Source organism: Argiope bruennichi, chromosome 5, assembly GCF_947563725.1.
Source record: "Argiope bruennichi chromosome 5, qqArgBrue1.1, whole genome shotgun sequence".
In the NCBI taxonomy this organism is placed as follows: domain Eukaryota; kingdom Metazoa; phylum Arthropoda; class Arachnida; order Araneae; family Araneidae; genus Argiope; species Argiope bruennichi.
The window spans coordinates 53,266,222-53,281,514 of record NC_079155.1 but is presented as its reverse complement, the minus strand read 5'-3'; the positions used below and the strand labels follow the sequence as shown (position 1 = coordinate 53,281,514).

The 15,293-nt window shown below is 47.7% G+C and overlaps 39 non-coding genes and 40 pseudogenes across 39 annotated transcripts; all 79 read right to left on the bottom strand.

Annotated features, from left to right (window-relative positions):
* Positions 1–24: 24 nt before the first annotated feature.
* Positions 25–143, bottom strand: LOC129969907 (5S ribosomal RNA; annotated as a pseudogene).
* A 67-nt stretch (positions 144–210) lies between these two features.
* On the bottom strand, positions 211–329 carry LOC129969900 (5S ribosomal RNA; annotated as a pseudogene).
* Positions 330–395: 66 nt separating this feature from the next.
* Positions 396–514, bottom strand: LOC129969924 (5S ribosomal RNA; annotated as a pseudogene).
* A 68-nt stretch (positions 515–582) lies between these two features.
* On the bottom strand, positions 583–701 carry LOC129969732 (5S ribosomal RNA). The gene has a single exon (XR_008784573.1). It is a non-coding gene; the product is annotated as a 5S ribosomal RNA (ribosomal RNA).
* Positions 702–767: 66 nt separating this feature from the next.
* On the bottom strand, positions 768–886 carry LOC129969938 (5S ribosomal RNA; annotated as a pseudogene).
* A 68-nt stretch (positions 887–954) lies between these two features.
* On the bottom strand, positions 955–1,073 carry LOC129969852 (5S ribosomal RNA; annotated as a pseudogene).
* Positions 1,074–1,142: 69 nt separating this feature from the next.
* On the bottom strand, positions 1,143–1,261 carry LOC129969905 (5S ribosomal RNA; annotated as a pseudogene).
* Positions 1,262–1,328: 67 nt separating this feature from the next.
* Positions 1,329–1,447, bottom strand: LOC129969899 (5S ribosomal RNA; annotated as a pseudogene).
* A 66-nt stretch (positions 1,448–1,513) lies between these two features.
* Positions 1,514–1,632, bottom strand: LOC129969923 (5S ribosomal RNA; annotated as a pseudogene).
* Positions 1,633–1,700: 68 nt separating this feature from the next.
* On the bottom strand, positions 1,701–1,819 carry LOC129969804 (5S ribosomal RNA). The gene has a single exon (XR_008784646.1). It is a non-coding gene; the product is annotated as a 5S ribosomal RNA (ribosomal RNA).
* A 66-nt stretch (positions 1,820–1,885) lies between these two features.
* On the bottom strand, positions 1,886–2,004 carry LOC129969932 (5S ribosomal RNA; annotated as a pseudogene).
* A 68-nt stretch (positions 2,005–2,072) lies between these two features.
* LOC129969851 (5S ribosomal RNA) lies at positions 2,073–2,191 on the bottom strand (annotated as a pseudogene).
* A 69-nt stretch (positions 2,192–2,260) lies between these two features.
* LOC129969903 (5S ribosomal RNA) lies at positions 2,261–2,379 on the bottom strand (annotated as a pseudogene).
* A 67-nt stretch (positions 2,380–2,446) lies between these two features.
* LOC129969898 (5S ribosomal RNA) lies at positions 2,447–2,565 on the bottom strand (annotated as a pseudogene).
* Positions 2,566–2,631: 66 nt separating this feature from the next.
* LOC129969936 (5S ribosomal RNA) lies at positions 2,632–2,750 on the bottom strand (annotated as a pseudogene).
* Positions 2,751–2,818: 68 nt separating this feature from the next.
* On the bottom strand, positions 2,819–2,937 carry LOC129969730 (5S ribosomal RNA). Its single transcript, XR_008784571.1, has one exon. It is a non-coding gene; the product is annotated as a 5S ribosomal RNA (ribosomal RNA).
* A 66-nt stretch (positions 2,938–3,003) lies between these two features.
* On the bottom strand, positions 3,004–3,122 carry LOC129969933 (5S ribosomal RNA; annotated as a pseudogene).
* A 68-nt stretch (positions 3,123–3,190) lies between these two features.
* On the bottom strand, positions 3,191–3,309 carry LOC129969880 (5S ribosomal RNA; annotated as a pseudogene).
* Positions 3,310–3,375: 66 nt separating this feature from the next.
* LOC129969915 (5S ribosomal RNA) lies at positions 3,376–3,494 on the bottom strand (annotated as a pseudogene).
* A 70-nt stretch (positions 3,495–3,564) lies between these two features.
* On the bottom strand, positions 3,565–3,683 carry LOC129969990 (5S ribosomal RNA). The gene has a single exon (XR_008784738.1). It is a non-coding gene; the product is annotated as a 5S ribosomal RNA (ribosomal RNA).
* Positions 3,684–3,751: 68 nt separating this feature from the next.
* Positions 3,752–3,870, bottom strand: LOC129969889 (5S ribosomal RNA; annotated as a pseudogene).
* A 69-nt stretch (positions 3,871–3,939) lies between these two features.
* On the bottom strand, positions 3,940–4,058 carry LOC129969816 (5S ribosomal RNA). The gene has a single exon (XR_008784658.1). It is a non-coding gene; the product is annotated as a 5S ribosomal RNA (ribosomal RNA).
* Positions 4,059–4,125: 67 nt separating this feature from the next.
* On the bottom strand, positions 4,126–4,244 carry LOC129969822 (5S ribosomal RNA). Its single transcript, XR_008784664.1, has one exon. It is a non-coding gene; the product is annotated as a 5S ribosomal RNA (ribosomal RNA).
* Positions 4,245–4,310: 66 nt separating this feature from the next.
* Positions 4,311–4,429, bottom strand: LOC129969927 (5S ribosomal RNA; annotated as a pseudogene).
* A 68-nt stretch (positions 4,430–4,497) lies between these two features.
* Positions 4,498–4,616, bottom strand: LOC129969729 (5S ribosomal RNA). The gene has a single exon (XR_008784570.1). It is a non-coding gene; the product is annotated as a 5S ribosomal RNA (ribosomal RNA).
* Positions 4,617–4,682: 66 nt separating this feature from the next.
* On the bottom strand, positions 4,683–4,801 carry LOC129969870 (5S ribosomal RNA; annotated as a pseudogene).
* Positions 4,802–4,870: 69 nt separating this feature from the next.
* On the bottom strand, positions 4,871–4,989 carry LOC129969989 (5S ribosomal RNA). The gene has a single exon (XR_008784737.1). It is a non-coding gene; the product is annotated as a 5S ribosomal RNA (ribosomal RNA).
* Positions 4,990–5,057: 68 nt separating this feature from the next.
* On the bottom strand, positions 5,058–5,176 carry LOC129969868 (5S ribosomal RNA; annotated as a pseudogene).
* A 66-nt stretch (positions 5,177–5,242) lies between these two features.
* LOC129969922 (5S ribosomal RNA) lies at positions 5,243–5,361 on the bottom strand (annotated as a pseudogene).
* Positions 5,362–5,429: 68 nt separating this feature from the next.
* Positions 5,430–5,548, bottom strand: LOC129969987 (5S ribosomal RNA). Its single transcript, XR_008784735.1, has one exon. It is a non-coding gene; the product is annotated as a 5S ribosomal RNA (ribosomal RNA).
* A 68-nt stretch (positions 5,549–5,616) lies between these two features.
* LOC129969812 (5S ribosomal RNA) lies at positions 5,617–5,735 on the bottom strand. The gene has a single exon (XR_008784654.1). It is a non-coding gene; the product is annotated as a 5S ribosomal RNA (ribosomal RNA).
* Positions 5,736–5,803: 68 nt separating this feature from the next.
* Positions 5,804–5,922, bottom strand: LOC129969986 (5S ribosomal RNA). The gene has a single exon (XR_008784734.1). It is a non-coding gene; the product is annotated as a 5S ribosomal RNA (ribosomal RNA).
* Positions 5,923–5,991: 69 nt separating this feature from the next.
* On the bottom strand, positions 5,992–6,110 carry LOC129969718 (5S ribosomal RNA). The gene has a single exon (XR_008784559.1). It is a non-coding gene; the product is annotated as a 5S ribosomal RNA (ribosomal RNA).
* Positions 6,111–6,179: 69 nt separating this feature from the next.
* LOC129969985 (5S ribosomal RNA) lies at positions 6,180–6,298 on the bottom strand. The gene has a single exon (XR_008784733.1). It is a non-coding gene; the product is annotated as a 5S ribosomal RNA (ribosomal RNA).
* Positions 6,299–6,366: 68 nt separating this feature from the next.
* Positions 6,367–6,485, bottom strand: LOC129969811 (5S ribosomal RNA). Its single transcript, XR_008784653.1, has one exon. It is a non-coding gene; the product is annotated as a 5S ribosomal RNA (ribosomal RNA).
* Positions 6,486–6,553: 68 nt separating this feature from the next.
* LOC129969984 (5S ribosomal RNA) lies at positions 6,554–6,672 on the bottom strand. The gene has a single exon (XR_008784731.1). It is a non-coding gene; the product is annotated as a 5S ribosomal RNA (ribosomal RNA).
* A 69-nt stretch (positions 6,673–6,741) lies between these two features.
* LOC129969717 (5S ribosomal RNA) lies at positions 6,742–6,860 on the bottom strand. Its single transcript, XR_008784558.1, has one exon. It is a non-coding gene; the product is annotated as a 5S ribosomal RNA (ribosomal RNA).
* A 69-nt stretch (positions 6,861–6,929) lies between these two features.
* On the bottom strand, positions 6,930–7,048 carry LOC129969983 (5S ribosomal RNA). The gene has a single exon (XR_008784730.1). It is a non-coding gene; the product is annotated as a 5S ribosomal RNA (ribosomal RNA).
* Positions 7,049–7,116: 68 nt separating this feature from the next.
* On the bottom strand, positions 7,117–7,235 carry LOC129969809 (5S ribosomal RNA). Its single transcript, XR_008784652.1, has one exon. It is a non-coding gene; the product is annotated as a 5S ribosomal RNA (ribosomal RNA).
* A 68-nt stretch (positions 7,236–7,303) lies between these two features.
* Positions 7,304–7,421, bottom strand: LOC129969912 (5S ribosomal RNA; annotated as a pseudogene).
* Positions 7,422–7,489: 68 nt separating this feature from the next.
* LOC129969841 (5S ribosomal RNA) lies at positions 7,490–7,608 on the bottom strand (annotated as a pseudogene).
* Positions 7,609–7,676: 68 nt separating this feature from the next.
* On the bottom strand, positions 7,677–7,795 carry LOC129969873 (5S ribosomal RNA; annotated as a pseudogene).
* A 68-nt stretch (positions 7,796–7,863) lies between these two features.
* Positions 7,864–7,981, bottom strand: LOC129969911 (5S ribosomal RNA; annotated as a pseudogene).
* Positions 7,982–8,049: 68 nt separating this feature from the next.
* Positions 8,050–8,168, bottom strand: LOC129969825 (5S ribosomal RNA). The gene has a single exon (XR_008784667.1). It is a non-coding gene; the product is annotated as a 5S ribosomal RNA (ribosomal RNA).
* A 69-nt stretch (positions 8,169–8,237) lies between these two features.
* On the bottom strand, positions 8,238–8,356 carry LOC129969818 (5S ribosomal RNA). Its single transcript, XR_008784660.1, has one exon. It is a non-coding gene; the product is annotated as a 5S ribosomal RNA (ribosomal RNA).
* Positions 8,357–8,423: 67 nt separating this feature from the next.
* On the bottom strand, positions 8,424–8,542 carry LOC129969815 (5S ribosomal RNA). Its single transcript, XR_008784657.1, has one exon. It is a non-coding gene; the product is annotated as a 5S ribosomal RNA (ribosomal RNA).
* A 67-nt stretch (positions 8,543–8,609) lies between these two features.
* On the bottom strand, positions 8,610–8,728 carry LOC129969875 (5S ribosomal RNA; annotated as a pseudogene).
* Positions 8,729–8,794: 66 nt separating this feature from the next.
* On the bottom strand, positions 8,795–8,913 carry LOC129969921 (5S ribosomal RNA; annotated as a pseudogene).
* A 68-nt stretch (positions 8,914–8,981) lies between these two features.
* LOC129969728 (5S ribosomal RNA) lies at positions 8,982–9,100 on the bottom strand. Its single transcript, XR_008784569.1, has one exon. It is a non-coding gene; the product is annotated as a 5S ribosomal RNA (ribosomal RNA).
* Positions 9,101–9,166: 66 nt separating this feature from the next.
* On the bottom strand, positions 9,167–9,285 carry LOC129969930 (5S ribosomal RNA; annotated as a pseudogene).
* Positions 9,286–9,353: 68 nt separating this feature from the next.
* On the bottom strand, positions 9,354–9,472 carry LOC129969727 (5S ribosomal RNA). The gene has a single exon (XR_008784568.1). It is a non-coding gene; the product is annotated as a 5S ribosomal RNA (ribosomal RNA).
* Positions 9,473–9,540: 68 nt separating this feature from the next.
* On the bottom strand, positions 9,541–9,659 carry LOC129969821 (5S ribosomal RNA). Its single transcript, XR_008784663.1, has one exon. It is a non-coding gene; the product is annotated as a 5S ribosomal RNA (ribosomal RNA).
* A 66-nt stretch (positions 9,660–9,725) lies between these two features.
* Positions 9,726–9,844, bottom strand: LOC129969914 (5S ribosomal RNA; annotated as a pseudogene).
* A 67-nt stretch (positions 9,845–9,911) lies between these two features.
* LOC129969992 (5S ribosomal RNA) lies at positions 9,912–10,030 on the bottom strand. Its single transcript, XR_008784740.1, has one exon. It is a non-coding gene; the product is annotated as a 5S ribosomal RNA (ribosomal RNA).
* Positions 10,031–10,100: 70 nt separating this feature from the next.
* LOC129969803 (5S ribosomal RNA) lies at positions 10,101–10,219 on the bottom strand. The gene has a single exon (XR_008784645.1). It is a non-coding gene; the product is annotated as a 5S ribosomal RNA (ribosomal RNA).
* Positions 10,220–10,287: 68 nt separating this feature from the next.
* On the bottom strand, positions 10,288–10,406 carry LOC129969867 (5S ribosomal RNA; annotated as a pseudogene).
* Positions 10,407–10,475: 69 nt separating this feature from the next.
* On the bottom strand, positions 10,476–10,594 carry LOC129969893 (5S ribosomal RNA; annotated as a pseudogene).
* Positions 10,595–10,663: 69 nt separating this feature from the next.
* LOC129969800 (5S ribosomal RNA) lies at positions 10,664–10,782 on the bottom strand. The gene has a single exon (XR_008784642.1). It is a non-coding gene; the product is annotated as a 5S ribosomal RNA (ribosomal RNA).
* Positions 10,783–10,851: 69 nt separating this feature from the next.
* Positions 10,852–10,970, bottom strand: LOC129969978 (5S ribosomal RNA). Its single transcript, XR_008784725.1, has one exon. It is a non-coding gene; the product is annotated as a 5S ribosomal RNA (ribosomal RNA).
* Positions 10,971–11,038: 68 nt separating this feature from the next.
* LOC129969829 (5S ribosomal RNA) lies at positions 11,039–11,157 on the bottom strand. The gene has a single exon (XR_008784670.1). It is a non-coding gene; the product is annotated as a 5S ribosomal RNA (ribosomal RNA).
* A 68-nt stretch (positions 11,158–11,225) lies between these two features.
* On the bottom strand, positions 11,226–11,344 carry LOC129969982 (5S ribosomal RNA). Its single transcript, XR_008784729.1, has one exon. It is a non-coding gene; the product is annotated as a 5S ribosomal RNA (ribosomal RNA).
* A 69-nt stretch (positions 11,345–11,413) lies between these two features.
* Positions 11,414–11,532, bottom strand: LOC129969715 (5S ribosomal RNA). The gene has a single exon (XR_008784556.1). It is a non-coding gene; the product is annotated as a 5S ribosomal RNA (ribosomal RNA).
* Positions 11,533–11,601: 69 nt separating this feature from the next.
* LOC129969981 (5S ribosomal RNA) lies at positions 11,602–11,720 on the bottom strand. The gene has a single exon (XR_008784728.1). It is a non-coding gene; the product is annotated as a 5S ribosomal RNA (ribosomal RNA).
* Positions 11,721–11,788: 68 nt separating this feature from the next.
* LOC129969808 (5S ribosomal RNA) lies at positions 11,789–11,907 on the bottom strand. Its single transcript, XR_008784651.1, has one exon. It is a non-coding gene; the product is annotated as a 5S ribosomal RNA (ribosomal RNA).
* A 68-nt stretch (positions 11,908–11,975) lies between these two features.
* LOC129969891 (5S ribosomal RNA) lies at positions 11,976–12,093 on the bottom strand (annotated as a pseudogene).
* Positions 12,094–12,161: 68 nt separating this feature from the next.
* LOC129969840 (5S ribosomal RNA) lies at positions 12,162–12,280 on the bottom strand (annotated as a pseudogene).
* Positions 12,281–12,348: 68 nt separating this feature from the next.
* Positions 12,349–12,467, bottom strand: LOC129969886 (5S ribosomal RNA; annotated as a pseudogene).
* A 212-nt stretch (positions 12,468–12,679) lies between these two features.
* LOC129969846 (5S ribosomal RNA) lies at positions 12,680–12,798 on the bottom strand (annotated as a pseudogene).
* Positions 12,799–13,010: 212 nt separating this feature from the next.
* On the bottom strand, positions 13,011–13,129 carry LOC129969723 (5S ribosomal RNA). The gene has a single exon (XR_008784564.1). It is a non-coding gene; the product is annotated as a 5S ribosomal RNA (ribosomal RNA).
* A 214-nt stretch (positions 13,130–13,343) lies between these two features.
* Positions 13,344–13,462, bottom strand: LOC129969838 (5S ribosomal RNA). Its single transcript, XR_008784679.1, has one exon. It is a non-coding gene; the product is annotated as a 5S ribosomal RNA (ribosomal RNA).
* Positions 13,463–13,530: 68 nt separating this feature from the next.
* On the bottom strand, positions 13,531–13,649 carry LOC129969879 (5S ribosomal RNA; annotated as a pseudogene).
* A 66-nt stretch (positions 13,650–13,715) lies between these two features.
* Positions 13,716–13,834, bottom strand: LOC129969919 (5S ribosomal RNA; annotated as a pseudogene).
* Positions 13,835–13,902: 68 nt separating this feature from the next.
* On the bottom strand, positions 13,903–14,021 carry LOC129969888 (5S ribosomal RNA; annotated as a pseudogene).
* Positions 14,022–14,087: 66 nt separating this feature from the next.
* On the bottom strand, positions 14,088–14,206 carry LOC129969832 (5S ribosomal RNA). The gene has a single exon (XR_008784673.1). It is a non-coding gene; the product is annotated as a 5S ribosomal RNA (ribosomal RNA).
* A 69-nt stretch (positions 14,207–14,275) lies between these two features.
* On the bottom strand, positions 14,276–14,394 carry LOC129969798 (5S ribosomal RNA). Its single transcript, XR_008784641.1, has one exon. It is a non-coding gene; the product is annotated as a 5S ribosomal RNA (ribosomal RNA).
* A 68-nt stretch (positions 14,395–14,462) lies between these two features.
* Positions 14,463–14,581, bottom strand: LOC129969877 (5S ribosomal RNA; annotated as a pseudogene).
* A 69-nt stretch (positions 14,582–14,650) lies between these two features.
* Positions 14,651–14,769, bottom strand: LOC129969975 (5S ribosomal RNA). Its single transcript, XR_008784722.1, has one exon. It is a non-coding gene; the product is annotated as a 5S ribosomal RNA (ribosomal RNA).
* Positions 14,770–14,838: 69 nt separating this feature from the next.
* On the bottom strand, positions 14,839–14,957 carry LOC129969845 (5S ribosomal RNA; annotated as a pseudogene).
* Positions 14,958–15,169: 212 nt separating this feature from the next.
* LOC129969722 (5S ribosomal RNA) lies at positions 15,170–15,288 on the bottom strand. The gene has a single exon (XR_008784563.1). It is a non-coding gene; the product is annotated as a 5S ribosomal RNA (ribosomal RNA).
* Positions 15,289–15,293: the final 5 nt, after the last annotated feature.

The following is a 15,293-nucleotide window of genomic DNA, read 5'->3' as shown; positions in this document are numbered from 1 at the left end:
AAAAACAAGCGCTGGGAAAAAAAATGCGAACAGCTCGCGGTGCTCCCACGTGGTCACCCTCCGAAGTACTGAACGCGCTCGATGCTGCTGAACTGCGGTGATCGGACGAGAACCGGTGCTTTCAGCATGATATGGCCGTCGGCAACGCTCTGTGCAAAAACAAATTTAAATGTAAGAACTTTATGTTAAAAACCAGCGCTGGGAAAAAAAGGCCAACAGCTCGCGGTGGTCCCACGTGGTCACCCTCCGAAGTACTGACCGCGATCGATGCTGCTTAACTGCTGTGATTGGACGAGAACCGGTGCTTTCAGCATGATATGGCCGTTGGCAAACGCTCTGTGCAAAAACAAATTAAATATAAGAGTATTATAATAAAAACCAGCGCTGGAAAAAAATGCCAACAGTTCGCGGTGTTCCCACGTAGTCACCCTCCGAAGTACTGACCGCGCTCGATGCTGCTTAACTGCGGTGATCGGACGAGAACCGGTTTTCTCAGCATGCTATGGCCGTTGGAACGCATTCTGTGCAAAAACAAATTTAAATATAAGAGTATTATAATAAAAACCAGCGCTGGGAAAAAAATGCCAACAGCTCGCGGTGTTCCCACGTGGTCACCCTTCGAAGTACTGACCGCGCTCGATGCTGCTTAACTGCGGTGATCGGACGAGAACCGGTGCTTTCCGCATGATATGGCCGTTGGCAAACGCTCTGTGCAAAAACAAATTAAATATAAGAACTTTATGTTAAAAACCAGCGCTGGAAAAAAATGCCAACAGTTCGCGGTGTTCCCACGTAGTCACCCTCCGAAGTACTGACCGCGCTCGATGCTGCTTAACTGTGGCGATCGGACGAGAACCGGTTTTCTTAGCATGCTATGGCCGTTGGCAAACGTTCTATGCAAAAACAAATTTAAATATAAGAGTATTATAATAAAAACCAGCGCTGGGAAAAAAATGCCAACAGCTCGCGGTGTTCCCACGTGGTCACCCTTCGAAGTACTGACCGCGCTCGATGCTGCTTAACTGCGGTGATCGGTCGAGAACCGGTGCTTTCCGCATGATATGGCCGTTGGCAAACGCTCTGTGCAAAAAGAAATTTAAATGTAAGAACTTTATGTTAAAAACAAGCGCTGGGAAAAAAAATGCGAACAGCTCGCGGTGCTCCCACGTGGTCACCCTCCGAAGTACTGAACGCGCTCGATGCTGCTGAACTGCGGTGATCGGACGAGAACCGGTGCTTTCAGCATGATATGGCCGTCGGCAACGCTCTTTGCAAAAACAAATTTAAATGTAAGAACTTTATGTTAAAAACCAGCGCTGGGAAAAAAAGGCCAACAGCTCGCGGTGGTCCCACGTGGTCACCCTCCGAAGTACTGACCGCGATCGATGCTGCTTAACTGCTGTGATTGGACGAGAACCGGTGCTTTCAGCATGATATGGCCGTTGGCAAACGCTCTGTGCAAAAACAAATTAAATATAAGAGTATTATAATAAAAACCAGCGCTGGAAAAAAATGCCAACAGTTCGCGGTGTTCCCACGTAGTCACCCTCCGAAGTACTGACCGCGCTCGATGCTGCTTAACTGCGGTGATCGGACGAGAACCGGTTTTCTCAGCATGCTATGGCCGTTGGAACGCATTCTGTGCAAAAACAAATTTAAATATAAGAGTATTATAATAAAAACCAGCGCTGGGAAAAAAATGCCAACAGCTCGCGGTGTTCCCACGTGGTCACCCTTCGAAGTACTGACCGCGCTCGATGCTGCTTAACTGCGGTGATCGGACGAGAACCGGTGCTTTCCGCATGATATGACCGTTGGCAAACGCTCTGTGCAAAAACAAATTAAATATAAGAACTTTATGTTAAAAACCAGCGCTGGAAAAAAATGCCAACAGTTCGCGGTGTTCCCACGTAGTCACCCTCCAAAGTACTGACCGCGCTCGATGCTGCTTAACTGTGGCGATCGGACGAGAACCGGTTTTCTCAGCATGCTATGGCCGTTGGCAAACGTTCTATGCAAAAACAAATTTAAATATAAGAGTATTATAATAAAAACCAGCGCTGGGAAAAAAATGCCAACAGCTCGCGGTGTTCCCACGTGGTCACCCTTCGAAGTACTGACCGCGCTCGATGCTGCTTAACTGCGGTGATCGGTCGAGAACCGGTGCTTTCCGCATGATATGGCCGTTGGCAAACGCTCTGTGCAAAAAGAAATTTAAATGTAAGAACTTTATGTTAAAAACAAGCGCTGGGAAAAAAAATGCGAACAGCTCGCGGTGCTCCCACGTGGTCACCCTCCGAAGTACTGAACGCGCTCGATGCTGCTGAACTGCGGTGATCGGACGAGAACCGGTGCTTTCAGCATGATATGGCCGTCGGCAACGCTCTGTGCAAAAACAAATTTAAATGTAAGAACTTTATGTTAAAAACCAGCGCTGGGAAAAAAAGGCCAACAGCTCGCGGTGGTCCCACGTGGTCACCCTCCGAAGTACTGACCGCGATCGATGCTGCTTAACTGCTGTGATTGGACGAGAACCGGTGCTTTCAGCATGATATGGCCGTTGGCAAACGCTCTGTGCAAAAACAAATTAAATATAAGAGTATTATAATAAAAACCAGCGCTGGAAAAAAATGCCAACAGTTCGCGGTGTTCCCACGTAGTCACCCTCCGAAGTACTGACCGCGCTCGATGCTGCTTAACTGCGGTAATCGGACGAGAACCGGTTTTCTCAGCATGCTATGGCCGTTGGAACGCATTCTGTGCAAAAACAAATTTAAATATAAGAGTATTATAATAAAAACCAGCGCTGGGAAAAAAATGCCAACAGCTCGCGGTGTTCCCACGTGGTCACCCTTCGAAGTACTGACCGCGCTCGATGCTGCTTAACTGCGGTGATCGGACGAGAACCGGTGCTTTCCGCATGATATGGCCGTTGGCAAACGCTCTGTGCAAAAACAAATTAAATATAAGAACTTTATGTTAAAAACCAGCGCTGGAAAAAAATGCCAACAGTTCGCGGTGTTCCCACGTAGTCACCCTCCGAAGTACTGACCGCGCTCGATGCTGCTTAACTGTGGCGATCGGACGAGAACCGGTTTTCTCAGCATGCTATGGCCGTTGGCAAACGCTCTGTGCAAAAACAAATTTAAATGTAAGAACTTTATGTTAAAAACCAGCGCTGGGAAAAAAAGGCCAACAGCTCGCGGTGGTCCCACGTGGTCACCCTCCGAAGTACTGACCGCGATCGATGCTGCTTAACTGCTGTGATCGGACGAGAACCGGTGCTTTCAGCATGATATGGCCGTTGGCAAACGCTCTGTGCAAAAACAAATTAAATATAAGAGTATTATAATAAAAACCAGCGCTGGAAAAAAATGCCAACAGTTCGCGGTGTTCCCACGTAGTCACCCTCCGAAGTACTGACCGCGCTCGATGCTGCTTAACTGCGGTGATCGGACGAGAACCGGTTTTCTCAGCATGCTATGGCCGTTGGCAAACGTTCTGTGCAAAAACAAATTTAAATGTAAGAACTTTATGTTAAAAACCAGCGCTGGGAAAAAAAAATGCCAACAGCTCGCGGTGTTCCCACGTGGTCACCCTCCGAAGTACTGACCGCGCTCGATGCTGCTTAACTGCGGTGATCTGACGAGAACCGGTGCTTTCAGCATGATATGGCCGTTGGCAAACGCTCTGTGCAAAAACCAATTAAATATAAGAACTTTATGTTAAAAACCAGCGCTGGAAAAAACAATGCCAACAGCTCGCGGTGTTCCCACGTGGTCACCCTCCAAAGTACTGACCGCGCTAGATGCTGCTTAACTGCGGTGATCGGACGAGAACCTGTGCTTTCAGCATGATATGGCCGTCGGCAAACGCTCTGTGCAAAAACAAATTTAAATGTAAGAACTTTATGTTAAAAACCAGCGCTGGGAAAAAGAATGCCAACAGCTCGCGGTGTTCCCACGTGGTCACCCTCCGAAGTACTGACCGCGCTCGTTGCTGCTTAACTGCGGTGATCGGACGAGAACCGGTGCTTTCAACATGATATGGCCGTCGGCGAACGCTCTGTGCAAAAACAAATTAAATATATGAACTTTATGTTAAAAACCAGCGCTGGGAAAAAAATGCCAACAGCTCGCGGTGTTCCCACGTGGTCACCCTCCGAAGTACTGACCGCGATCGATGCTGCTTAACTGCTGTGATCGGACGAGAACCGGTGCTTTCAGCATGATATGGCCGTTGGCAAACGCTCTGTGCAAAAACAAATTAAATATAAGAGTATTATAATAAAAACCAGCGCTGGAAAAAAATGCCAACAGTTCGCGGTGTTCCCACGTAGTCACCCTCCGAAGTACTGACCGCGCTCGATGCTGTTTAACTGCGGTGATCGGACGAGAACCGGTTTTCTCAGCATGCTATGGCCGTTGGAAAACGTTCTGTGCAAAAACAAATTTAAATATAAGAGTATTATAATAAAAACCAGCGCTGGGAAAAAAATGCCAACAGCTCGCGGTGTTCCCACGTGGTCACCCTTCGAAGTACTGACCGCGCTCGATGCTGCTTAACTGCGGTGATCGGACGAGAACCGGTGCTTTCCGCATGATATGGCCGTTGGCAAACGCTCTGTGCAAAAACAAATTAAATATAAGAACTTTATGTTAAAAACCAGCGCTGGAAAAAAATGCCAACAGTTCGCGGTGTTCCCACGTAGTCACCCTCCGAAGTACTGACCGCGCTCGATGCTGCTTAACTGCGGTGATCGGACGAGAACCGGTGCTTTCAGCATGATATGGCCGTTGGAAAACGCTCTGTGCAAAAACAAATTTAAATGTAAGAACTTTATGTTAAAAACCAGCGCTGGGAAAAAAAATGCCAACAGCTCGCGGTGTTCCCACGTGGTCACCCTCCGAAGTACTGTCCGCGCTCGATGCTGCTTAACTGCGGTGATCGGACGAGAACCGGTGCTTTCAGCATGATATGGCCGTTGGCAAACGCTCTGTGCAAAAACAAATTTAAATGTAAGAACTTTATGTTAAAAACCAGCGCTGGAAAAAAAATGCCAACAGCTCGCGGTGTTCCCACGTGGTCACCCTCCGAAGTACTGACCGCGCTTGATGCCGCTTAACTGCGGTGATCGGAGGAGAACCGGTGCTTTCAGCATGATATGGCCGTTGGCAAACGCTCTGTGCAAAAACAAATTAAATATAAGAGTATTATAATAAAAACCAGCGCTGGAAAAAAATGCCAACAGTTCGCGGTGTTCCCACGTAGTCACCCTCCGAAGTACTGACCGCGCTCGATGCTGCTTAACTGCGGTGATCGGACGAGAACCGGTTTTCTCAGCATGCTATGGCCGTTGGAAAACGTTCTGTGCAAAAACAAATTTAAATATAAGAGTATTATAAGAAAAACCAGCGCTGGGGAAAAAATGCCAACAGCTCGCGGTGTTCCCACGTGGTCACCCTCCGAAGTACTGTCCGCGCTCGATGCTGCTTAACTGCGGTGATCGGACGAGAACCGGTGCTTTCAGCATGATATGGCCGTTGGCAAACGCTCTGTGCAAAAACAAATTTAAATGTAAGAACTTTATGTTAAAAACCAGCGCTGGAAAAAAAATGCCAACAGCTCGCGGTGTTCCCACGTGGTCACCCTCCGAAGTACTGACCGCGCTTGATGCTGCTTAACTGCGGTGATCGGACGAGAACCGGTGCTTTCAGCATGATATGGCCGTTGGCAAACGCTCTGTGCAAAAACAAATTTAAATGTAAGAACTTTATGTTAAAAACTAGCGCTGGAAAAAAAATGCCAACAGCTCGCGGTGTTCCCACGTGGTCACCCTCCGAAGTACTGTCCGCGCTCGATGCTGCTTAACTGCGGTGATCGGACGAGAACCGGTGCTTTCAGCATGATATGGCCGTTGGCAAACGCTCTGTGCAAAAACAAATTTAAATGTAAGAACTTTATGTTAAAAACCAGCGCTGGAAAAAAAAATGCCAACAGCTCGCGGTGTTCCCACGTGGTCACCCTCCGAAGTACTGACCGCGCTCGATGCTGCTTAACTGCGGTGATCGGACGAGAACCGGTGCTTTCAGCATGATATGGCCGTTGGAAAACGCTCTGTGCAAAAACAAATTTAAATGTAAGAACTATATGTTAAAAACCAGCGCTGGGAAAAAAAATGCCAACAGCTCGCGGTGTTCCCACGTGGTCACCCTCCGAAGTACTGTCCGCGCTCGATGCTGCTTAACTGCGGTGATCGGACGAGAACCGGTGCTTTCAGCATGATATGGCCGTTGGCAAACGCTCTGTGCAAAAACAAATTTAAATGTAAGAACTTTATGTTAAAAACCAGCGCTGGAAAAAAAATGCCAACAGCTCGCGGTGTTCCCACGTGGTCACCCTCCGAAGTACTGACCGCGCTTGATGCTGCTTAACTGCGGTGATCGGACGAGAACCGGTGCTTTCAGCATGATATGGCCGTTGGCAAACGCTCTGTGCAAAAACAAATTTAAATGTAAGAACTTTATGTTAAAAACTAGCGCTGGAAAAAAAATGCCAACAGCTCGCGGTGTTCCCACGTGGTCACCCTCCGAAGTACTGTCCGCGCTCGATGCTGCTTAACTGCGGTGATCGGACGAGAACCGGTGCTTTCAGCATGATATGGCCGTTGGCAAACGCTCTGTGCAAAAACAAATTTAAATGTAAGAACTTTATGTTAAAAACCAGCGCTGGAAAAAAAAATGCCAACAGCTCGCGGTGTTCCCACGTGGTCACCCTCCGAAGTACTGACCGCGCTCGATGCTGCTTAACTGCGGTGATCGGACGAGAACCGGTGCTTTCAGCATGATATGGCCGTTGGAAAACGCTCTGTGCAAAAACAAATTTAAATGTAAGAACTTTATGTTAAAAACCAGCGCTGGGAAAAAAAATGCCAACAGCTCGCGGTGTTCCCACGTGGTCACCCTCCGAAGTACTGTCCGCGCTCGATGCTGCTTAACTGCGGTGATCGGACGAGAACCGGTGCTTTCAGCATGATATGGCCGTTGGCAAACGCTCTGTGCAAAAACAAATTTAAATGTAAGAACTTTATGTTAAAAACCAGCGCTGGAAAAAAAATGCCAACAGCTCGCGGTGTTCCCACGTGGTCACCCTCCGAAGTACTGACCGCGCTTGATGCTGCTTAACTGCGGTGATCGGACGAGAACCGGTGCTTTCAGCATGATATGGCCGTTGGCAAACGCTCTGTGCAAAAACAAATTTAAATGTAAGAACTTTATGTTAAAAACTAGCGCTGGAAAAAAAATGCCAACAGCTCGCGGTGTTCCCACGTGGTCACCCTCCGAAGTACTGTCCGCGCTCGATGCTGCTTAACTGGGTGATTGGACGAGAACCGGTGCTTTCAGCATGATATGGCCGTTGGCAAACGCTCTGTGCAAAAACAAATTTAAATGTAAGAACTTTATGTTAAAAACCAGCGCTGGAAAAAAAATGCCAACAGCTCGCGGTGTTCCCACGTGGTCACCCTCCGAAGTACTGACCGCGATCGATGCTGCTTAACTGCGGTGATCGGACGAGAACCGGTGCTTTCAGCATGATATTGCCGTTCGCAAACGCTCTGTGCAAAAACAAATTTAAATGTAAGAACTTTATGTTAAAAACCAGCGCTGGGAAAAAAATGCCAACAGCTCGCGGTGTTCCCACGTGGTCACCCTCCGAAGTACTGACCGCGCTTGATGCTGCTTAACTGCGGTGATCGGACGAGAACCGGTGCTTTCAGCATGTTATGGCCGTTGGCAAACGCTCTGTGCAAAAACAAATTTAAATGTAAGAACTTTATGTTAAAAACTAGCGCTGGAAAAAAAATGCCAACAGCTCGCGGTGTTCCCACGTGGTCACCCTCCGAAGTACTGTCCGCGCTCGATGCTGCTTAACTGGGTGATTGGACGAGAACCGGTGCTTTCAGCATGATATGGCCGTTGGCAAACGCTCTGTGCAAAAACAAATTTAAATGTAAGAACTTTATGTTAAAAACCAGCGCTGGAAAAAAAATGCCAACAGCTCGCGGTGTTCCCACGTGGTCACCCTCCGAAGTACTGACCGCGATCGATGCTGCTTAACTGCGGTGATCGGACGAAAACCGGTGCTTTCAGCATGATATTGCCGTTGGCAAACGCTCTGTGCAAAAACAAATTTAAATGTAAGAACTTTATGTTAAAAACCAGCGCTGGAAAAAAAAATGCCAACAGCTCGCGGTGTTCCCACGTGGTCACCCTCCGAAGTACTGACCGCGCTCGATGCTGCTTAACTGCGGTGATCGGACGAGAACAGGTGCTTTCAGCATGATATGGCCGTTGGCAAACGCTCTGTGCAAAAACAAATTTAAATATAAGAGTATTATAATAAAAACCAGCGCTGGAAAAAAATGCCAACAGCTCGCGGTGTTCCCACGTGGTCACCCTTCGAAGTACTGACCGCGCTCGATGCTGCTTAACTGCGGTGATCGGTCGAGAACCGGTGCTTTCAGCATGATATGGCCGTCGGCAACGCTCTGTGCAAAAACAAATTTAAATGTAAGAACTTTATGTTAAAAACCAGCGCTGGGAAAAAAAGGCCAACAGCTCGCGGTGTTCCCACGTGGTCACCCTCCGAAGTACTGACCGCGATCGATGCTGCTTAACTGCTGTGATTGGACGAGAACCGGTGCTTTCAGCATGATATGGCCGTTGGCAAACGCTCTGTGCAAAAACAAATTAAATATAAGAGTATTATAATAAAAACCAGCGCTGGAAAAAAATGCCAACAGTTCGCGGTGTTCCCACGTAGTCACCCTCCGAAGTACTGACCGCGCTCGATGCTGCTTAACTGCGGTGATCGGACGAGAACCGGTTTTCTCAGCATGCTATGGCCGTTGGAACGCATTCTGTGCAAAAACAAATTTAAATATAAGAGTATTATAATAAAAACCAGCGCTGGGAAAAAAATGCCAACAGCTCGCGGTGTTCCCACGTGGTCACCCTTCGAAGTACTGACCGCGCTCGATGCTGCTTAACTGCGGTGATCGGACGAGAACCGGTGCTTTCCGCATGATATGGCCGTTGGCAAACGCTCTGTGCAAAAACTAATTAAATATAAGAACTTTATGTTAAAAACCAGCGCTGGAAAAAAATGCCAACAGTTCGCGGTGTTCCCACGTAGTCACCCTCCGAAGTACTGACCGCGCTCGATGCTGCTTAACTGTGGCGATCGGACGAGAACCGGTTTTGTCAGCATGCTATGGCCGTTGGCAAACGTTCTGTGCAAAAACAAATTTAAATATAAGAGTATTATAATAAAAACCAGCGCTGGGAAAAAAATGCCAACAGCTCGCGGTGTTCCCACGTGGTCACCCTTCGAAGTACTGACCGCGCTCGATGCTGCTTAACTGCGGTGATCGGACGAGAACCGGTGCTTTCCGCATGATATGGCCGTTGGCAAACGCTCTGTGCAAAAACAAATTTAAATGTAAGAACTTTATGTTAAAAACCAGCGCTGGGAAAAAAATGCCAACAGCTCGCGGTGTTCCCACGTGGTCACCCTCCGAAGTACTGACCGCGATCGATGCTGCTTAACTGCTGTGATCGGACGAGAACTGGTGCTTTCAGCATGATATGGCCGTTGGCAAACGCTCTGTGCAAAAACAAATTAAATATAAGAGTATTATAATAAAAACCAGCGCTGGAAAAAAATGCCAACAGTTCGCGGTGTTCCCACGTAGTCACCCTCCGAAGTACTGACCGCGCTCGATGCTGCTTAACTGCGGTGATCGGACGAGAACCGGTTTTCTCAGCATGCTATGGCCGTTGGCAAACGTTCTGTGCAAAAACAAATTTAAATATAAGAGTATTATAATAAAAACCAGCGCTGGGAAAAAATGCCAACAGCTCGCGGTGTTCCCACGTGGTCACCCTTCGAAGTACTGACCGCGCTCGATGCTGCTTAACTGCGGTGATCGGACGAGAACCGGTGCTTTCAGCATGATATGGCCGTCGGCAAACGCTCTGTGCAAAAACAAATTTAAATGTAAGAACTTTATGTTAAAAACCAGCGCTGGGAAAAAAAAATGCCAACAGCTCGCGGTGTTCTAACGTGGTCACCCTCCGAAGTACTGACCGCGCTCGATGCTGCTTAACTGCGGTGATCTGACGAGAACCGGTGCTTTCAGCATGATATGGCCGTTGGCAAACGCTCTGTGCAAAAACCAATTAAATATAAGAACTTTATGTTAAAAACCAGCGCTGGAAAAAACAATGCCAACAGCTCGCGGTGTTCCCACGTGGTCACCCACCAAAGTACTGACCGCGCTAGATGCTGCTTAACTGCGGTGATCGGACGAGAACCTGTGCTTTCAGCATGATATGGCCGTCGGCAAACGCTCTGTGCAAAAACAAATTTAAATGTAAGAACTTTATGTTAAAAACCAGCGCTGGGAAAAAGAATGCCAACAGCTCGCGGTGTTCCCACGTGGTCACCCTCCGAAGTACTGACCGCGCACGATGCTGCTTAACTGCGGTGATCGGACGAGAACCGGTTTTCTCAGCATGCTATGGCCGTTGGAAAACGTTCTGTGCAAAAACAAATTTAAATGTAAGAACTTTATGTTAAAAACCAGCGCTGGGAAAAAAAATGCCAACAGCTCGCGGTGTTCCCACGTGGTCACCCTCCGAAGTACTGACCGCGCTCGATGCTGCTTAACTGCGGTGATCGGACGAGAACCGGTTCTTTCAGCATGATATGGCCGTTGGCAAACGCTCTGTGCAAAAACAAATTTAAATGTAAGAACTTTATGTTAAAAACCAGCGCTGGAAAAAAAAATTCCAACAGCTCGCGGTGTTCCCACGTGGTCACCCTCCGAAGTACTGACCGCGCTCGATGCTGCTTAACTGCGGTGATCGGACGAGAACCGGTGCTTTCAGCATGATATGGCCGTTGGAAAACGCTCTGTGCAAAAACAAATTTAAATGTAAGAACTTTATGTTAAAAACCAGCGCTGGGAAAAAAATGCCAACAGCTCGCGGTGTTCCCACGTGGTCACCCTCCGAAGTACTGACCGCGCTTGATGCTGCTTAACTGCGGTGATCGGACGAGAACCGGTGTTTTCAGCATGATATGACCGTTGGCAAACGCTCTGTGCAAAAACAAATTTAAATGTAAGAACTTTATGTTAAAAACTAGCGCTGGAAAAAAAATGCCAACAGCTCGCGGTGTTCCCACGTGGTCACCCTCCGAAGTACTGTCCGCGCTCGATGCTGCTTAACTGCGGTGATCGGACGAGAACCGGTGCTTTCAGCATGATATGGCCGTTGGCAAACGCTCTGTGCAAAAACAAATTTAAATGTAAGAACTTTATGTTAAAAACCAGCGCTGGAAAAAAAAATGCCAACAGCTCGCGGTGTTCCCACGTGGTCACCCTCCGAAGTACTGACCGCGCTCGATGCTGCTTAACTGCGGTGATCGGATGAGAACCGGTGCTTTCAGCATGATATGGCCGTTGGAAAACGCTCTGTGCAAAAACAAATTTAAATGTAAGAACTTTATGTTAAAAACCAGCGCTGGGAAAAAAAATGCCAACAGCTCGCGGTGTTCCCACGTGGTCACCCTCCGAAGTACTGTCCGCGCTCGATGCTGCTTAACTGCGGTGATCGGACGAGAACCGGTGCTTTCAGCATGATATGGCCGTTGGCAAACGCTCTGTGCAAAAACAAATTTAAATGTAAGAACTTTATGTTAAAAACCAGCGCTGGAAAAAAAATGCCAACAGCTCGCGGTGTTCCCACGTGGTCACCCTCCGAAGTACTGACCGCGCTTGATGCTGCTTAACTGCGGTGATCGGACGAGAACCGGTGCTTTCAGCATGATATGGCCGTTGGCAAACGCTCTGTGCAAAAACAAATTTAAATGTAAGAACTTTATGTTAAAAACTAGCGCTGGAAAAAAAATGCCAACAGCTCGCGGTGTTCCCACGTGGTCACCCTCCGAAGTACTGTCCGCGCTCGATGCTGCTTAACTGGGTGATCGGACGAGAACCGGTGCTTTCAGCATGATATGGCCGTTGGCAAACGCTCTGTGCAAAAACAAATTTAAATGTAAGAACTTTATGTTAAAAACCAGCGCTGGAAAAAAAATGCCAACAGCTCGCGGTGTTCCCACGTGGTCACCCTCCGAAGTACTGACCGCGATCGATGCTGCTTAACTGCGGTGATCGGACAAGAACCGGTGCTTTCAGCATGATATTGCCGTTGGCAAACGCTCTGTGCAAAACAAATTTAAATGTAAGAACTTTATGTTAAAAACCAGCGCTGGAAAAAAAAATGCCAACAGCTCGCGGTGTTCCCACGTGGTCACCCTCCGAAGTACTGACCGCGCTCGATGCTGCTTAACTGCGGTGATCGGACGAGAACTGGTGCTTTCAGCATGATATGGCAGTTTGCAAACGCTCTGTGCAAAAACAAATTTAAATGTAAGAACTTTATGTTAAAAACCAGCGCTGGAAAAAAAATGCCAACAGCTCGATGCTGCTTAACTGCGGTGATCGGACGAGAACCGGTGCTTTCAGCATGATATGGCCGTTGGCAAACGCTCTGTGCAAAAACAAATTTAAATGTAAGAACTTTATGTTAAAAACCAGCGCTGGGAAAAAAAATGCCAACAGCTCGCGGTGTTCCCACGTGGTCACCCTCCGAAGTACTGACCGCGCTCGATGCTGCTTAACTGCGGTGATCGGACGAGAACCGGTGCTTTCAGCATGATATGGCAGTTTGCAAACGCTCTGTGCAAAAACAAATTTAAATGTAAGAACTTTATGTTAAAAACCAGCACTGGAAAAAAAAATGCCAACAGCTCGATGCTGCTTAACTGCGGTGATCGGACGAGAACTGGTGCTTTCAGCATGATATGGCCGTTGGCAAACGCTCTGTGCAAAAACAAATTTAAATGTAAGAACTTTATGTTAAAAACCAGCGCTGGAAAAAAAATGCCAACAGCTCGCGGTGTTCCCACGTGGTCACCCTCCGAAGTACTGACCGCGCTCTATGCTGCTTAACTGCGGTGATCGGACGAGAACCGGTGCTTTCAGCATGATATGGCAGTTGGCAAACGCTCAGTGCAAAAACAAATTTAAATGTAAGAACTTTATGTTAAAAACCTGCGCTGGAAAAAAAAATGCCAACAGCTCGATGCTGCTTAACTGCGGTGATCGGACGAGAACCGGTGCTTTCAGCATGATATGGCCGTTGGCAAACGCTCTGTGCAAAAACAAATTTAAATGTAAGAACTTTATGTTAAAAACCAGCGCTGGAAAAAAAAAATGCCAACAGCTCGCGGTGTTCCCACGTGGTCACCCTCCGAAGTACTGACCGTGCTCGATGCTGCTTAACTGCGGTGATCGGACGAGAACCGGTGCTTTCAGCATGATATGGCCGTTGGAAAACGCTCTGTGCAAAAACAAATTTAAATGTAAGAACTTTATGTTAAAAACCAGCGCTGGGAAAAAAATGCCAACAGCTCGCGGTGTTCCCACGTGGTCACCCTCCGAAGTACTGACCGCGCTTGATGCTGCTTAACTGCTGTGATCGGACGAGAACCGGTGCTTTCAGCATGATATGGCCGTTGGCAAACGCTCTGTGCAAAAACAAATTAAATAAAAGAGTATTATAATAAAAACCAGCGCTGGAAAAAAATGCCAACAGTTCGCGGTGTTCCCACGTAGTCACCCTCCGAAGTACTGACCGCGCTCGATGCTGCTTAACTGCGGTGATCGGACGAGAACCGGTTTTCTCAGCATGCTATGGCCGTTGGAAAACGTTCGGTGCAAAAACAAATTTAAATATAAGAGTATTATAATAAAAACCAGCGCTGGGAAAAAAATGCCAACAGCTCGCGGTGTTCCCACGTGGTCACCCTTCGAAGTACTGACCGCGCTCGATGCTGCTTAACTGCGGTGATAGGACGAGAACCGGTGCTTTCCGCATGATATGGCCGTTGGCAAACGCTCTGTGCAAAAACAAATTAAATATAAGAACTTTATGTTAAAAACCAGCGCTGGAAAATAATGCCAACAGTTCGCGGTGTTCCCACGTAGTCACCCTCCGAAGTACTGACCGCGCTCGATGCTGCTTAACTGCGGTGATCGGACGAGAACCGGTGCTTTCAGCATGATATGGCCGTTGGCAAACTCTCTGTGCAAAAACAAATTTAAATGTAAGAACTTTATGTTAAAAACCAGCGCTGGGAAAAAAAATGCCAACAGCTCGCGGTGTTCCCACGTGGTCACCCTCCGAAGTACTGACCGCGCTCGATGCTGCTTAACTGCGGTGATCGGACGAGAACCGGTTCTTTCAGCATGATATGGCCGTTGGCAAACGCTCTGTGCAAAAACAAATTTAAATGTAAGAACTTTATGTTAAAAACCAGCGCTGGGAAAAAAATGCCAACAGCTCGCGGTGTTCCCACGTGGTCACCCTCCGAAGTACTGACCGCGCTTGATGCTGCTTAACTGCGGTGATCGGACGAGAACCGGTGCTTTCAGCATGATATGTCCGTTGGCAAACGCTCTGTGCAAAAACAAATTTAAATGTAAGAACTTTATGTTAAAAACCAGCGCTGGAAAAAAAAATGCCAACAGCTCGCGGTGTTCCCACGTGGTCACCCTCCGAAGTACTGACCGCGCTCGATGCTGCTTAACTGCGGTGATCGGACGAGAACCGGTGCTTTCAGCATGATATGGCCGTTGGCAAACGCTCTGTGCAAAAACAAATTTAAATGTAAGAACTTTATGTTAAAAACCAGCGCTGGGAAAAAAAATGCCAACAGCTCGCGGTGTTCCCACGTGGTCACCCTCCGAAGTACTGACCGCGCTCGATGCTGCTTAACTGCGGTGATCGGACGAGAACCGGTGCTTTCAGCATGATATGGCAGTTTGCAAACGCTCTGTGCAAAAACAAATTTAAATGTAAGAACTTTATGTTAAAAACCAGCACTGGAAAAAAAAATGCCAACAGCTCGATGCTGCTTAACTGCGGTGATCGGACGAGAACTGGTGCTTTCAGCATGATATGGCCGTTGGCAAACGCTCTGTGCAAAAACAAATTTAAATGTAAGAACTTTATGTTAAAAACCAGCGCTGGAAAAAAAATGCCAACAGCTCGCGGTGTTCCCACGTGGTCACCCTCCGAAGTACTGACCGCGCTCTATGCTGCTTAACTGCGGTGATCGGACGAGAACCGGTGCTTTCAGCATGATATGGCAGTTGGCAAACG